The sequence below is a fragment of the Eptesicus fuscus genome, chromosome 12, assembly GCF_027574615.1.
Source record: "Eptesicus fuscus isolate TK198812 chromosome 12, DD_ASM_mEF_20220401, whole genome shotgun sequence".
Taxonomy (NCBI): Eukaryota; Metazoa; Chordata; class Mammalia; order Chiroptera; family Vespertilionidae; genus Eptesicus; species Eptesicus fuscus.
Window position 1 is genome coordinate 82,483,334 of NC_072484.1, and position 13,655 is coordinate 82,496,988.

At 52.8% G+C, this 13,655-nt stretch overlaps 1 protein-coding gene across 2 annotated transcripts in view; it reads right to left on the minus strand.

Moving 5' to 3' along the window:
• Positions 1-13,655, minus strand: part of ZBTB7C (zinc finger and BTB domain containing 7C) — a 284,091-nt gene that overhangs the window by 80,312 nt on the left and 190,124 nt on the right. Inside the window, exon 1 of one of the 2 annotated variants that reach the window (XM_008148266.3) lies at positions 7,926-7,964. The exons of the other annotated variant lie outside the window; for it this stretch is intronic. The gene's annotated coding sequence lies outside the window, so the exon portion shown is untranslated. Of the gene's footprint in view, positions 1-7,925; positions 7,965-13,655 lie in introns of those variants that run through there. 2 annotated transcript variants of the gene reach the window in all.

Here is a 13,655-nt window from a genome sequence, read left to right on the forward strand (position 1 = left end):
GCACGGAGCTCAGATCTCTGAATAAACCGGCCCTTCCTCCCTCCCTCCCTCCCTCCCGCCAGCCTGTTCCCTAGCAGGTGGGAGTTGAGGAGGAGGGTACAGCTCTGAGACCAGGGATGACAGAAGCATTTTTTGAGCAGCCTGCTGAGGGTAGAGCCCCAGTGGGAGAGGGTGGGGGAGCAGAGCTTGCAGACAGGGTTGGAGGTGGGGTGGCTCACCCTACCTGCCATGAATTTGGGCCTCTCCCAAACCCCCTTCATTCAAATCAACAAGCCCTGAAATTGCACCTCCAGGCATTAGCCTCAGGCTGGCTGCCTCTCTGGTTAAGATGTGCTGGCACATTATTCAAGGATAGAAATGGAGTGTGAGTCAATTTGTCATTTATAGGATGTATTTGGGAAATATTGGTAAAATGGATAAATAAAAGAATGAATAAATTAAAGGAAGGAAGAAAGGAAGGAAGCAAGGGAGGAAGGATAAAAGGAAGAAAGGAAGACTCTGGGCTACTATTAGAAATAGAAGAAAATGCCCTAACCAGTTTGGCTCAATGGATAGAGCATCGGCCTGCGGACTCAAGAGTCCCAGGTTCGATTCTGGTCAAGGGCATGTACTTTGGTTGCGGGCACATACCCAGTGGGGAGTGTGCAGGAGGCAGCTGATCGATGTTTCTCTCTCATCGATGTTTCTAACTCTCTATCCCTCCCCCTTCCTCTCTATAAAAAAATCAATAAAATATATTTTAAAAAAGGAAATAGAAGAAAAGGAGGAAAGCTCTGAGAGTCTCGGGGGAAATGGGTTGCATGCCACCAGGGGATTGGGAGAAGAAAGGGGTGCAAGTCAAATTCCACCACATCACCCGTGCACCTGGCCAGCCAGGGTAGCCCAGGCCCTGCCCTCAAAGAGCATGACTCCATTATCAGTAACTGCCCTGTGTGTGGCTCCTGCTAAGTCCTTCTCCAAGAAGTTGGGACCAATTGTCCTTGGAGAATGTGACACTCAGAATTGTCATAGATGAACTCCAGACACCGACCACTCAAAGGTGCTCTGATTTTTTTTTCCCCCCCAGCGGCAAGAGCCCCCTTATGCAAATAAAATTTTGTAAGAAAACAGACTCACTCAGACCTGCTCTGCTTGAATCAGCTCGGGGATCCCTTTGGAGAACATCAATCTAACCCAACGCCTCATTTTGAGTAAGGAAATGGAGGCCCAGAGAGGTCAACCTGTGTTCTCAGACTTCCTCATAACCTCCACTGGTGCCTGGTCCCCTCCTCTGCTGAGAGTCTACTTCAGTACTTCTTGAGTGGGGCCTGGACACCTGTTAGCTTTTTAAAGGGTTTCATAGGTGGTTATGACCTATAGCCAGGTTTGGGAATTGCTGGATGACGTACTAGGTGAAGAGTACATGAGTAGCGGAGCCTGATGTCAGCTGCTCATGGGGTCCTACAGGCCAAATTCTATCACAAAGGTTTCCAAGAAGCTGTTGGGACTGATTTCTGGTACTGAGGTTTGCTGAGATTGAACATGAGGCCACAGAATGGCCACAGGACTCCAGCATGTTCTGGTGAAAGGGTAGTTCTTTGTAATCTGTCACAGTCTCTCGAGCGAGGTGAGTCTCCCTGTACCGCTTGGCTCATATGTACCTCTGCTAAGCGTGTTACCCCCGTCAGTCCACAGCTATAACCATGGGATAAAATTATTTCACCGTGGAGCTGGGGTACCAGTGTAACGTGGAACCCCCAGCTGCACCAAGCAGTTTGGGGTGAATCAATGGATCCTGCCAGCAGCTCAAGGCCCCAACAAGAAAGGGACCAGATGGCCTTGCATGGACCGGCTGCTACCTGGCTAAGATGTCAGGGCTCTCCCACAGCTTTCTTTGTGGTTCCAAAGGAGTGATTTAAGGGAATAATAAGGTTAGAATTGCGTTCAAGTCCCCACTCAAAGTCCCAAACATTGAACAGCATGTCTAAGAATGTCACCTTCATTCCCCTTTAGGTCAATTTCTTTCCTTCCGGGGCCCTGGCTTTTCAGCAGCAGCTGCATCTGGATAGAGTGGGGCTGAGGGAGTGGCCCCACAGCCAGACCTCTGGAGCGTTTGCACATTCCTCAGGAAAACAGAACGAGAGCAGCAAGGCCGCACCAGACGGTGCGACCCGGCCCTGTCCCACCGAAACGTAGGGGAAAACCTGGCGAGTGCTCTGGGACTTGCAGGGGAAACACCAAAGGCATGGCAAGCGAATGTGATGAAGCTGATCCCAGAAAATGTCTTTGGTGTTGCTTCCTTGAGCATATAAACCCTTTGAAAATGGGATGGCGATAATAAAAAGGCGAATATAATCAACAAGTGTTGGTGAAGATGTGGAGGAACTAGAATCCCCACACCCTGCTGATGGGAATGTGCAATGGCGCAGCCTCTGTGGAAACCAGTCTGACCGTTCCCCAAATGCTGGAACAGAATCACCGTACTGACCCAGCAAGTCCACTTTTAGGAACATACCCAAGAGAGATGCTAACCTACGCCCACACAAACACTTGCACACAAATGGTCATAGCAGTATTTTCTACAAAAGCCAAACATGGAAATAACCCAAACACCTATCCACTGACAAATAAAAGGTCATACAGGAATACTGTTCAGATATCGAAAGAACGGAAGCACTGACATATGCTACAAAGTGGGTGAACTTTGAAAACCTGCGAAGTGAAAGAAGTCAGTCATTATGGACCACACACTATATGACTCCATTGATGTGAAATGTCCAGAATAGGGAGATCTGTAGAGAAACAGAAAGCAGATTATTGATGACCTAGGACTGGCGATTTGGGGTGCAATGAGGAGTAACTGCATATGGGTATGGGGTTCTTTCTGGTGTGATAGAAATAGTCTAAAATTGATTGTCATAATGGTTGCACAACTTTGTATATGTACTAAACACCATTGAATTGTACACTTTAAATGGGTGAATTGTGTGGTATGTAAATTACATCTCAATAAAACTGCTCTTGAAAAAAAAAACACACTTAGAAAAGGTCCTGTTATTTAGGTTCTGCTTAACAGAGGCATCCCTAGGGCTCAAGGAAGGTAGGTGTCAACAGGAACTGGAATCAAGGTCACATCTCCAGTGACCTTTCCCAGTAACTTCACAAAGACCCATGGGCCAACCTGTTATCTCCAGAAACGACTTAACAGAACTACCAGGCAGAATCCACGGCTCAAAAAGCAAGAGCCTGGGGGTGTGTGTGTATCTGTGTGCGCGCAGGCAAGGCAGAATTTTCCATAAGGTCAAGTTCATTTCTGTGCTATCATTTGGGAGGGTCACATGTACATTTGTTTCTGGTTTGTATTCCATTTGAAAAAGCCGACACAGATCGGGTGTTCTATTATTAGGCATTTTCCCAGTTCGGCGTCTCAGTGTTGTCCCGCTCAGTCTGCTCAGGAGACGGACTGACTTCTTGACTCATGCCCCGGCTCCTGCCCAAGGAGAGGCCGGCTTCCGTGTGCCAGCTTCCCTATTCTGCATCCCATGCACCCGAGCCAGGCCACCGCTGGGGAAGATCTCCTGCCCCCAGGGGAAGCTTCCTTCTCACTGGATGGCCTCCTGCTTGGTGGAGGGGTGCAGGGGGGACAGAGAGAGAAGGAGGCCCACTCTGGCTGGTTCTCTTCCAAGAAAGGCCCAGATGGAGGGGCCTTCCAGATGGAATAAAAGGAAGTCTGAGAGAAGAGAGCACGTATTCCTCTTTTTCTCAACAAAGACGCAAGAGGTACAGGGGGAAAGTTAAATTATGCTGCAGTTTTGCTCCACTGGAGATAAACTCTCCCTTCAAAGGAATTACCCAGCTCACCCCATCATGGTACCTCGGAGTCTATCAGGATTCAAGTTTATTAAGCAATGACATAAAGAATGCATTGTATAAAGGGCCTGTTTCATCACCCCATCCCCCAAGCTTTTTTTTTTTGCTAAGTCATGAGAAGTCCAGCAAGTTAAAAACCAAAATAAAAACTAACAAGTGCGCATACTCACTCACAGATGGAAAAAAAAAAAAATCGTTCGTGGAAGTTGCTATGAGGCGGGCGGCTCCAGAAAGGAAAAACACAATCTCTGACTAATATGAAGGAGACTCCAAATTGCTCTTGGCAATGCTCTCTCATCCCCAGATTCTCCTCCCTCTATGCATCTCCGCAGTTCCCAGCCACAGGAAAACAAACCCAACAGCCCTCCCCCTGGCCCAGCCTGGAGCGCTGCACGGCTGAGCAAGGCCTGAGCGCACAAACATCCCCACGCAACGCGACACCTGTGTCCCTGCTGTAAACACCGGGCAGCCGGGGGCTGCTCACCGCTCCTATCAGGCTGCTCACCTCAATAGCGGGAGAAAAGTGCCTTTATTCGGGCACCACAACATCAACATGACATGCAATGTGATCTGGTGATTTTTTTTTATTTTTTTTTAGAAAGAAGAAGGAGGAAAACTGTTCTCCCCGAAGGAGCTGGTGTCAATTCTGAAGAAGGAAGGCCCTAGAGCATCACTCAGCTGGGTTTCGCTTGAAGGCAAGATTTATCAGTGCACCTTCCACCAAAGTGAGAGCTAATTTTGGAGGTAGTTATCTTACACCTATTATACCACTCGAGATGGAAGGAAAGTTAGCAGGCCAAATGTCCCGGAATATTTATGGCTGTTCTGTCTCAGAGATCCCTCCGAGACCACTTTATTAGGACAGATATGTCGGGTCAGCTGAAAGGGAGATGGACAGGAGCTTTGGGAAATGGCATTGTAAGTGGGGAATACTGTATAAGCGAATGGAGCATAGTCTTTACAGATGAGCCCTAAAACATGCTGGCTGGCTGGTGTGAGCTGCTTTGAGAACTGTGGACGGTCAAGAGACCTGGGTTCCAGAACTGGCTTTGCTACCAAGTCTTGTGGACATGGACAAGCTTTGCCTATGCTAGGATGAGGGTCCCAGAGCTGCGGCCCCAGGCCTGCAAGTGCGGCAAGTCATCATGGCCACTGAGGAACGTGGCTGGTGCATTAGCAGGGTGATCGTGGGTGTGTGTGTGTGTGGGTGGGGGTGGAGTAGGGTGGAGAGGAGAGTCTCCACCCAGCTGGCATTGGTCCAGACAGGAGACTGTCTTCTTGGAGGCTGCACAGGGATGCGCCCAAACTAAAGGCCCATCTTGGAACCCACAATCATAAACAATCATCTGAAGAGCAGGGGCTCACACAGCTTCATGGACACCATGTGTACTTCACAGTGTCCCCTGGAACTGGGGATGAGTCCTCCCGACTATAGCATGGGGACAGTTCATCCTTCCAACTGCCCACCCTCCTCCTCACCCAGGCCCCTGCTGCTTCTCCTTCCTCATGGAAATGCTTTTTAACACCTTCCCACCTACTGTCTCATTCCATTCGCTCAATCAATTCCCATTGAAGGAAGTGCTATTGCTATTACTATCCCCATTCACAGAGGCCAGGGACCAGGTCAGTCTTCTCACCGATGTATGCTCAGCATTTAGCATGATGCCTGGAACCACACATTAGACAATGCAACCATTGCCGAATAAATGATTGATTAATTGAATGGAAAGAGATGGAGGTTCAAAAGGTTAATATTCTGGTAACACTTATATACTATTTTTAAAGGAGATTTTAGAGAGAGAGGAAGGGAGAGGGAGAGAAACATCAATGTGAGAGTGGAACATTGATTAGCTGCCTCCTGCACAACCCCCACCAGGGATCGAGCCTGTAACCCAGGCATGTGGCCTGGCTGGGAATTTAACCAGCAACCCTCTGGTACATGGGACAATGCCCAACCAACTGAGCCACATCAGCCAGGGCCATACATACTATTTTGTGTTGTGCTATAATTACACCAGATTCTTGTCTCCCCAACTAAAGTGTAAGATTCTAAAAGATTGTGGTATAATGGGTAGCTTTGATTCCCGGCTCTATCACTAGCTGGGCAGCTTACTTAACATACCCTTTGGGCCTCAATTTCCTCATCCGCAAAGTGGGTCTAATGATTCCTATCTGAAAGGTTATGTGGGTTAGAGGTGATAATGTATGCCAAGCCCAGTGTCTGTCTGGCACAGGGCAGGTGGCCCCTGCATGTCCCATCCTTCTCCTCGCTGCCTGTCTCCTCTGGTTTATCTCTCAGCACTGACACAGCAGGCTAAGCCTTGAGTTCCATGACCCAAGCTGGTGGCCTCAGGGCCCGTGTGGCACAGGTGTCCCGTGGTTCTGTGTAAGGAGCACTGACCTTGCCTGGCCCCCCTCATTTCCTCGTCTATAAATTGGGGTGATGAGGACACTGGTGAATGCCCTTGCACGGTCCTCAGTGTGGTAGCTGGGGGGAGCGTGGGAAAGTACCAGACACCACACTCTGAGAAACAGAGCTGACCCAGCCTGACTTGGGGGAGAGCAGGTTTCTTTCCCCTTTCAGTCCAGGTTGGGCCTTAAGGGGACAGGGTGGCACCCCGGTTACTTTGCTTTCCTGAAGATCTAGCCAAAGGAGGTTCCTGCACCCTTTTAATCCCCGGGACTTAACTGGGTGAAGGAGTGGAGCTGAAACTTGAACCTGGCAGGGCTTGTCCCTTCCCCACCCCCCCCTCCCCTTACACAAAATCTTCTTTTGAATCTGGAGAAGACTGCCTGATTGTTTCAACCACCTCCTTTACATTTTCAAATTTTTACATTTAGAAGGATTGGAAGGGGTAGGCCACTGGTGGGCCAATGAATCTCGGGAATGAGGCTGCCTCCGGTGCAGAGTCCAGTACCAGGGGTTAAAGGAAAGAGGGCAGCGTCCCATCCCCTGCCTGCCCGCCGACAGCCAGGACAACAGAAGCCAGAAACTGGGACAGCGGAACCAGCCCCCCCCACACACACACCCACACATCCCCCACCTCCCCACCTCCCCACTGCGTTAAGACTGCTGCCCCAGGACCCGATGCCCTGAGCTGGGATGCCAGGGGGTTCCAGCTCTTTCCAGAGCCCTTCCCAGGCCAGCCCTGCAGCCGCTGCGCCCAGCTGCAGGGAACCAGGAGCTCCGAGATCGCGACGCGGGAATCGGGGAGCACGGAATCGGTCCCTGTCCCCCCACCCATCACTCCTCCCTCAGGCGGCCCTGGAGCCCGGAGACCCCAGCTTGACTGGATTGCCTAGAGGGAGTTGGCACCGCCCACCCAAAGCCGGTTGGAGCGCAGGGAGGGGTCCCCCATCCACAGAGCTCCGCCGGCGATTCAAACCCGGGGCGCCACGGGACTCCCTCCGGCTCGCGAGAGAGACTTCTGCCAACCCTCCTCTTCAGTTTCTGCCCTTATCCGGACCTCGACTGGAGCCAGAAGTCTCCATGGCTTCTGCCCGCCCCGCTCCCCGCCCCCCCCCCCCAAGTTTTGCATCTGACCCTGGTGGTGGTGGGGGTGGGGGGGCGGGCGCTAAGCTTTTTCCGAGGGGGGAGAATTTAAACTAACAATGTATTTGCACCATTACCTTCCGGGGTGCCTCTCGCACTCGCACCCACAAAGCCTGCCCGAGAGGCCGCGGGCAACCAGAAAGCAGGAGAGCTGCTTCGCGCCGAGTTCAGATTCTTTCTCGCATCGCATTTCGCTAGGAGGTACGCGCCGCACGCCCCCCATCAGCTCTGGGGCTCAGCCCCGGGCTCCCTAGCACTCCCGGCTCCAGCTCGGGCAGGGGTTTGAATTTCTCGCAGACCCTGCCCAGCGAGCGCCAGAGGTGGCCACCACCCCGCCCCAGGGTCCCCGCTGTGGGGAGCTGAATGCCCGCAGCGCCGGAGGTGGGGGCGCAGCCGCTGGGCGCCCGCGGTCTCTCCGGGACTCACACAGGGCTTCCTCCCCACCCCCATTCCACGCCTCGGCCGCCTGGTTCCCCAGAACCCCATCACAGCCCTCTCCCCACCGAAGCCGCCCGAGACCCACCTGGCTGCCCCGGGGACGCGGCGCTAGTGCCCGGGCCGAGTCCAGAGCGCGCCTGGGTCCCGGGCTGGGCTCCGCGCAGCGCGGCTGGGGCGCCTGCTGCAGCCGGCAGAGGCTGTCATTGATTCGCGCTGGGCGAGTTAAGCCATCCCAGGAGCGGTTTTGAGAAAGCACTCCCTCCCCTCCCTCCAACCAGAAGTATTTGGCACGCAGCCCCTTTCGTCCACCTGTACTGTGAGCGCCGGATAAGGACCGATTCACCAGCCGCGCTTAAGCCTCACTTTACAACGCGCAGATTAAGCTCCTTCCAGAAGGTAAAGCCGAAAAGAAAGCACGGGTGGTGGCAGATCTCCCCTCCCCAAACCACCCCTTTTCCTCTCCGTTTATTTATTTTTTTCTCTACTATTTCACATAATGCCTTACCACTTATCTCAAATCAGGGGCGGCTTTTTATTATTATTGTTTTATTCAATTCCGCGTGCCTTTTATTTTTAGAGGCAATTTTATTTCCATTTGCCTGAAATCTGAGCCCAATAAAATTACTAGAATTATGTTTTCTCCTTAAAGGGTCGTGAGTGTAACTTAACCAATTCAAACACCGAACAGAAAGCGTCAAGTGGCAAATAAGAAAGAGACACGCAGGAGGGAAGCACAGAACTGAGCCTCTCCAGCGGGGCTGCCCAGCGGGGCTTGGCCCAGGGGGAGTCCTGAGGCCCGAGTTGGGCAGGGGGGGGGGGGCGGGGAGGGGACCTGGACTCGCCTCTCCCAGCAAACACACAAATCATACAGGCTCGCCTCTGCTTTGTCTTGGGTCTAAGACTGACTCAGAAATGCCAACCAGAGACCCAACAGTTCACTTGGGAGGTGGGCCGACTGCCAATCACAGAGAGGTGTGGCCAGAGCACCCGCTCCCAGGCTGTTCCTTAAAACCCCTACTGCCAGAGGGGAGGCCCAGCGGCTGCCAGTTCCCTTTCCACGAGCTGACCTTATCTGGGGGCTATCCACCGTGAACTCCTTGGTACGTAGGCAGAGTTCTTCCCTGGCGACCAGCTGCCTTGTGTGCCAGAGAATCAGCACAAAGGAAAGCGAGGCCTGGCCTTCTGTGGCCTCTGCCACTCTTCCAGGGACAGACCATGAGCTTAAAGCACCCCAAAAGCCAAAGGCAAAGCCCAAAGGTCCATGGAAGCCAAGAACTGGGCTCTGATTTGCAGAACCCCAAGACTAAAATATCTCCTCCAACAGGTGCCCCCCCCCCCCCCCGCCTGAAATCCCAGTGTTAGTGATTCATTCCATTGTGGGGCACACCCTGCTCAGAGCCTGAGCCAGGCTGGCAAAATTGCTTCAGTAAGGCAGGAAGGGTCTCTCTCTCTGTGATTCTAAAACTGTCTATACCCACAGGCCAGGTGGGATGGCGGGGGGGGGGGGGGGGACGGCCACCACAAGGGGCCAGACCCTCCTTGCTATGGTGGGAGAGCAATGAATGGCATCATGAGGGGACAGAGGCTTGGAGTCAGGGAGGGTGGGAAAGGGGTGCTAAATCAGGGAAGTGGGCACTGAAGGTCAGAAGGGGAGGCACTTAACCAGAACAGGTGGACAGTTTCCAAAATCGGATGACTCCATAGCTTTTTATCAAAACCCACGTACTCCCGGAACACCCAAGACAAAGAATGAAAAGTCAAGTCCCTTTGTTCACAAAGTCACTTATTAAATGTCCAATCAGGGGTAACTCCCCACTCCGCTCCCAGACCAGGTAGATAAAGGTGCCAGCACATGACCGGATGGAATCAGTACCAACCCAGAAGAGTTTGTTGTGTGCCACAGGGGTTTGCTTCAGTGGCCTGGGTGGAGGTGGGTGGGGCGGGCACAGTGGGGTGCCGCCCTCGGAGCCTCCTGTTTTGTGGGGAGATAAAGCACAGTGGGCTGGTCAGTGTGGGGCTGCGCTGTGAGGGGTCCATTAAGGACCAGGGCACTCATTCTGCAGAGCAGACAAGGAGCCCAGAGCCGTCCTGAAGACAGGGCTCATCCGGAGAGGGCTCCACGGGGTGGGGTAGGCAGGCCAGGAAACTTGTGCTGCTGGGAGCAAGAGGGCATGTCAGGTGGGGGAGGAAAAGCTGGGGGCGGGGGCAGTTGGCTTGGTTTAGACAGCTCTCCCAGTGGATAAAGTATCAGGCTGGGTCTGCAGGGTGAAACCAGTTTATGGAAACAGCTTCCGGCTGAAAGGACAGAGTGCAGGGCAAGGCCTGCTGAAGAGGGAGGGAGGACTGGAGCACCTCTTTCAAACCCGGTTGGAGCTGGCTGTGTGCAGAGGGGATGGTGGAGGAGGGAGGCTGCAGGGAGGGGCTGGGGGAGAGTTGCAGGGCCCAGCCCAGCCTGCCCCAGGCGGCCCCTCCTAGTGGGGCTCCAGCCCCTGGACCTGAAGGAGTTTCTGAGTAGGCCCGTGGGTGGTGCCAAGGCTGAGGATTCTGCTGCCAAGAGCCTGGGGAGAGCTGGCCCCTGTCCAGCCCACTGGCTGGGTCCTACAGTGGACAGTGAATGTCATTCCTCCCTCCCCTTTAATCACCGAGTGTGTATGCCCTGTTGGGACACACCCTTCCGAATGGCTCTGGGCAAAACGTGGGGAGCCCTGCCCACCACCCCTCCAGCCTCACCTCCCTGTCCTCAGCCCCGAGCCAGCTGCCTCCTGGGAATAGGACCATAAAGGAGACATTCTCAAAGCCACCCACAGAAGGGGCTCTGGGCAGGCCAGACTCTAGATCTGCTATTGTGCATTTCCTTTTGGGATGTGGTCCCTTCCTAGGCCCTCTTTGGCCTCCTCCCTCTTACTCACTCTCCCCTGCTCACCCCTCCTTCCCGCCCCACCCCCCTCCCGGGTCAGGTCAGCCTGAGCACTGGGAAACAGGCTGGCTTACAAGCGCCTGGCTTTTCACATCTGCCTCCAAACCCACAACTCACTCTTGTTCCAGGGAGGATGAAAGCTCCCACTGCAACCGCCAAACCTGGCTCAGAAGCTGAACAGAAGCTCAGTGAGCAAATCTGCTCCGGCCTTCACCTGGAATCTTAGGGCCCCTGGGCGTCCGCTGCGACCCAGGCACGCAGAGGACTTCCGCCCATGCACACACCCTGAGGATCTAGATGTGCCTGTATCAAGGGGTGGGTGCAGAGATGATCCCTGCAACCTAGAAATAGTCATAACCAATATCTACTAAGGATCTACCCCTCACTTACTCCTTGTAACCACCCTATGAGGTAGATTCTCTTCTCTCCCCTTTTTTTTCTGATGAGGAAACAGACTCAGAGAGGTCTTATCACTTGTTCAAGGTCACACAGCTTGATGAATCAGAAAAGTGAACGTGACACCTGGGTCTTTGCTTTGCTGATGTGTGCCTCAGTTTCTCCACCTGCTAAACAGGCAGGGTGCTGACCCTTACTGACCCGAGAGGCTATTATTAGCCAGGAGGAGGCTGAGATGGGGGGTTGGACTTTGGTAAAGGGCTCGAGCAAGTGTTCCCTAGAGAACGCACACAGGACTGGGCTTGAGTGTTACTCAAGCCGGAAACTCAGAGTCACCCTTGCTGCCTCCCTCTCCTTCCCACCCCACACCCCGCCCAGCCAATCCATCCATCTGTAAGACTATCTCCAAAATAGATCTCCCAGCCGCCCTCTTCCTGCCACCTCCTCCACCATGCCCTAGGCCCAGCCACCACCCCCTTTCACCTCAGCTTCTGCAGGGACCTCATCACAAGTCCCAATGTCCCACTCCTGTCCTGCTCCTTCAGCCCAGAGCCACACGGCTGCCCAAAGAATCGTCTTACAATGTTCATTTGGTTGTATCACAGGCACTTCAAATGCAACCTACACTGCCCTGCTTCCCTCTCTGCACACTCACCCCTGATCCCACCTCAACCTCCAGGCACTGGCAGACGTTCCTGAGCTCCTTTTCCTTCCTGTTGTGAGACTTCGCCTGTGTGAATTCATCAACCTGACATGCTTTCCTCCTACATCAAGTCCTGCAGAAATGCTACTTCCTCCGAGAGGCCTTCCTTGCCCACCACAGATAAATTAGGGAGCGTCTCCCTACCCCATTATCTAGTTCAGACCCCCATGCAACTTGCACACCCTATTTAACTGCATGCCTATGTTGAATTATTTTTTGACATCCCTTCCCCTAGAACGGAGGCTGCTTGTAGGCAGGAACCTCGTATATCTTTTGCACGGTGTGTACATGGTATATAGTAGGCCCCTGGCAAATAGGTGCAGGACAAAGGTTTGCTGAGAGAACCCCAGATCCAGGAGATAGGACGAATGGAGCTAGTCCTGGCTCTGCGTCCTCGGGGATGTCCCATGCCCTCGAGATCCTCAGCTTTACCCTCTGCAAATGGGGTCAAGGGATGAGATGACCAGGAGCCCCGCCACGTCTGATGCTCTGCAGTCATGTTGGCCTTCACTCTCTGAGAACGTGCAGGGGCCACTCAACAAGCAGGAAGAGAATCCTGGCTAGAATGCACTTGAGCTGGCTTTGGGAAGGCTTCACTGTTGCTGCCCTGGTGACGTGTTAGAAAAACCAGCTTGTGAGAACTGAGGCTTTCTCGGGGCTATAACCAGCCCACAGCACCTGCTACCAAGTCAGGGCTGATTCCATTGGGGGATGTCCACCCCAATAGCCAGGTTCCCCCAACCCAGCAGGTCTGAGGGTCTGGCCTTCAAAGATGTCAACTTCTGTTCACACAGTGCCTTCGTGGCATTCTAAACCTGTTGTCCTAGTTGACCTGCATGGCAACCTGAGATGGGACCAAGAAGGGAATTCCTTCCCCCCCTTCCCCCGCACCCCCACGCACACTTTGCAGATGAGGAAACTAAGACCCAGATTAAACAGTGAGTGAGTGGCAGAATGGAGACCTTTGAAATTAAGGATGAAAAACTCTAGTGAGATTAATTATTTCAAAAATTCTAATATATGTATATATAATTTTAAGATAATAATATATATGAAATATATTTGAAAAATATATATATATGAAATTCTTCCATCTTAGAGGAAATTTGTGAGACAGGCTAATAGTTGTAGCATCATAACAATTCAGGGCAGTTGGTTTCAGCCTCTCTCTCTCTCTCTCTCTCTCTCTCTCTCTCTCTCTCTCTCTGGAGTGAACAGTCCACACTGCATTGACCATGGTTTTTATCTGATAACCAAACTTTGAGAGAAAAGTCAGCCACTGAAGCAAGAGGAAGAGGTGGCACTTGGGCGCACCAGCCTCTTCCTTCGCGGCCCCCCAGCTTCCAAACCCTCACCACTCTGAAGTCTTCTGTTTGTACTATTGTCACAGGTACACATCCTTGACTGCAATCCTGAGGCTGTCACTTTGGTCCACAGATCAGATTTCACAGAAATGCATTAAAATGCAGATCTGGAATAACAACTCATTGCTGTTCAGCATGGACAGCAGAGGAGCTACAAATGGAGTCTAAGCAAGGTGTTAACAGACCTTCATACAGTGGCAAAGGTTACCCAGGCCTGTTATCCAGTGCTCCACACATGACTGCCACTGTGCTTTAGGGGGCAGACCCAGTCATCCGGAACCCACCCCACTGGCAGTTTGCCAACTGCCTTGACCAAACTCCTCCATTTCTTCAGGAGGTGATCCAGAGAAGCCGAGTGCTGTGACCGGCTGGCCTCTGACTACCGTCCTGTGGGAGCTGGAGGGTGAGGCCCAGAGGGGAGGCCCTGAGACGGGA